The sequence below is a fragment of the Dromiciops gliroides genome, chromosome 2 (assembly GCF_019393635.1).
Source record: "Dromiciops gliroides isolate mDroGli1 chromosome 2, mDroGli1.pri, whole genome shotgun sequence".
NCBI classification, from domain to species: domain Eukaryota; kingdom Metazoa; phylum Chordata; class Mammalia; order Microbiotheria; family Microbiotheriidae; genus Dromiciops; species Dromiciops gliroides.
This window is the reverse complement of record NC_057862.1, coordinates 478,126,887-478,130,772: the sequence shown is the minus strand read 5'-3', so window position 1 is coordinate 478,130,772 and position 3,886 is coordinate 478,126,887.

Genomic DNA, 3,886 nt, shown 5'->3' with positions numbered 1-3,886 from the left:
GTGCTTTTGGAATGGCAGCTCTAATAAGTTTCCATATGAAAATATTATTCCCATTCTTCTGTTTCATAGCTAAAGGTTGGGGTAGGTGTGGCAATTTCTTTCTTTTCTTTTCTTTTTTTTTGCGGGGTAATGGGGATTAAGTGACCTGCCCAGGGTCACACAGCTAGTAAGTGTCAAGTGTTTGAGGCCAGATTTGAACTCAGGTACTCCTGAATCCAGGGCCGGTGCTTTATCCACTGCGCCACCCAGCTGCCCGGCAATTTCTTTAAAAAGACAATGAAGTTGCTGCATTGACTCTTCCTTTCACACAAAAAAAATTGCAATATTTAATAGCAATTTACTCACAATAGAACTTTGTTCAAAATTGGAGTTAATCCTCTCAAACTCTGCCTCTGTTTTATCAACAAAGTTTATGTAATATTCTCCAATATTGTCATGTTTCAGGGAACAGGGAAGCCAGAAGACCAGGAAAGAGAAGGGGAAATGGCCAATCAGTGAAGCAGACACAAGTAACATTGATTAAACTTCACCATCTTATATGGGTGCAGTTCATGGTACCCTGAGAAATTATAATACTAACTTTTTTTTTTCCAGTGAGGTAATTGGGGTTAAGTGACTTGCCCAGGGTCACACAGCTAGTGTTAAGTGTCTGAGGCTGAATTTGAACTCAGGTACTCCTGACTCCAGGGCTGGTGCTCTATCCACTGTGCCATCTAGCTGCCCCTATAATAGTAACTTTAAAGATTACTCACTGATCAAAGGATCACTATAACAGAAATGATAATAATAATGAAAGTTTGAAATATTGGGAGAATTACCAAAATGTGACAGAGACATCTGATGTGGACACATGCTGTTGGAAAAATAGTGCTGATAAATGGTGCTTGATGCAGGGTTTCCACCAACCTTCAATTTGTTAAAAAAAACAAAAACAAAACACCAAAAAAACAGTATCTGTGAAGTGCAATGAAACAAGGTAATCCTGATTAGTTATACTTACTTATATTTTTCCTCTCCCCCTTGCTGGTCATGGTGGGGATGAATACAAACTAAGTGCGAAACATCTATCCATCACTCTTGATTTGGGTAACACAAACACATGTAAGGAATGTATGTGCCAAGCTCCACTTAAGACTTTTTAATGCAGAAAATGAGGCCCTTTCTCTAGCTAACTGGGACCAGCTAGGATTAGCCCTCTCATATTTGCAATTATTAGTACTCTTTTCCTCTCTCAAGAATATTTCTTGAATAACGTTATCCCCTCTAACCATTTGCAAATTCACCCTAGGAAAGTCTATTACCTATCTCTTAACACATCAAGTCTTTCAGTTCAGTCCAGTCTCATGAATATCTATTACTATTTAAAATTCAGGATGAGATCCAATGTATCTTTTGTTCTCAAAGTTTCATTGTTATGCCACCATAGTACCATTCTTCCTTTTATTCATTTATTTACTTTTGTATCTGGGAAATCAAGCATATATGTCAAATTATATTCTTGAAACAGGCCTAAGAAAGTATGAACAATAAAATAATAAATTTTCATAAACACTTGTTTTCATGATTTAAAAATTGATGTTTCTGAAATTTCTTCTGTATATGGAACAAGACAGGCAGAAACACTCTACTGGTGATAGTCTTTATGGGAGAATGTAATTTTATAAAGAACCATTATAATTCAATTACTTATAGTATACATCACTATATAACTGCAGAACAGTTGGCAAAGTACCAAATTTTTAGGCAACAGTATTTACCTACTATATGTAAAAGAATCTGTATTCATTTAGCAATTTTCTCAGCCTTTATTCCTTTATTTCTAGATGAAAAATCCCTCCCTAGAATATCTGAGTCAATTTCCTCTGACTTTATATAAAAAAAATTGATTTACAAGTATCTTTTAGAACTAAAAGGTGCCCAGTGACCATGGTTAGACAAACCAAAGTTTGTATACTTCGTAAACCTAATACTGCTTTATTCTAAAGTTAATTATGTTATGGGGGAAATGGGTGGCGGTTTGGGGTAGGGGTTCTTAGGAATTCCTCTTTTTTTTTATTCTTTTTTTTCTTTTTTTAGTGAGGCAATTGGGGTTAAGTGACTTGCCCAGGGTCACACAGCTAGTAAGTGCCAAGTGTCTGAGGCCGGATTTGAACTCAGGTACTCCTGACTCCAGGGCCAGTGCTCCATCCACTGTGCCACCCAGCTGCCCCTAAGAATTCCTCTTTAAAGAATTACACCCTCTTGCACACAAATCCAATTAGAATAAAATAATAGTTTATTGAGGTGCTAGGGAAAGGAAACCAAGAGTCCTTGGACTTCTTCTCATGGGGAGAAGACATGGCACGTAAGTATGGCTCTCTGAGATACCTATCTCCTTGAGTAGAGAAAGGCAGATACTTTTATAGAAGACCGACGGTGGTCCAAAGAGGTGATCATCTGACTGTGGAAAGTTCACTTATTGGGGGAGGACCATCCCCCACTGGTGGTGGCTGTGGGAAGTTGGGTGAGGGGCAGCTCCGGATCTCTCAAGCCATCTCTGTCCTCCTCATGCCACAAAGGCAGCAGCCACACCTAATCTTATCTCCCCAAGGGGTGGGGGAGACTGGAATGAAGGGTGGTGGTCCTGGGGCTAACTCAGTTCCAATCCTGGTGCCACTTATCTCTTTAGATGTGTCTGTCCTTTGGTTTAGTTTCTCAAGGAGAAGGTTCTTTGATATACTCCAGAAAACTTCTGAGGTACCCAGGGGCCCATAACAATTACAAATAGGAATATATACATAGTTTCAAAAGTATTAAAAAACTTTATACATTTTATAAACAAGTTAATTTAAATAATTTTATAAAATATATTTCATGGCTTTTATATTAATTTCTAATTATATCAAACTATTCAGACAAGATGCTTAATGGCTTTTCTTTTTTTGCACAGTATTTTCAAAATGCAAGATTAAATATCTCAAAAGAAAAACTATATACTCTGCTACAATTATAGCTTTCATTATGGATAATCATCATTAAAAACTCGGAGATAATTGTTTAACTCAGAACCTTTGCTATTACAAACCTTAAAAATACATATAACTTCCATAAGAAAAAGTTTTTAAATGAGTTATGTAGCAAATAATAACTTTTAATCCTTCCTTTCAATAGCTTCTAATTTAACTACCATTTTTTTATGTAGATACCAAATTTATCTGTTCCCAATCTGTAAAAAGACAAAGTAAAATCATAAACAGATTTCATGCCAGTCTGTTACAAAGAATATAATGTGTGTTTTTAAAAATGTAGTAGCCAAATCTAGAACTCCCTCCTCAGGAAAAATGGTTACAGAGATGTTCAGTATTTCTAAAGCTTTAATTGATTTATTTATACTGAAAAGGCAAATTCTAACAATTTACTAAAAAAAACCCTAGCAACTAGCACCCATTAAGTATTTACCAAATAACTATATTTTAAAAAATTCAAATTCTAAATAAAATTTTAAATTGATTTAATTAATTTTAAAAGGTGTTATTACCTATGAGGTCAGGTAGACATTCAGAGAATGAAGAATAAAGTAGAATGGCTGTGAAATCTATGCTTGAAATAGCCCTTCCACAACATACTACTGTACCAAAACAAGGACTCTCTCTGTCTAGTCAGTCTCACTAGCTAGTGTGGCAATCCTAGAACACAGGATCAAAGATTTAGAGTAGGAAGGAGACCTTAGAGATCACTTAGTTCAAACTCCTCATTTTACAGAGCAGAAAACTAAGGTCCATTAGGGTTGAGGCATTTTGCCCTAACATTATAAAGGAGGATACAGCACTGGTGGGATCTGCCAATCAAAAGATAAACCATTTGACTTAAGGTTAAATATATGGCTAATCAAATGTATACTATCTGG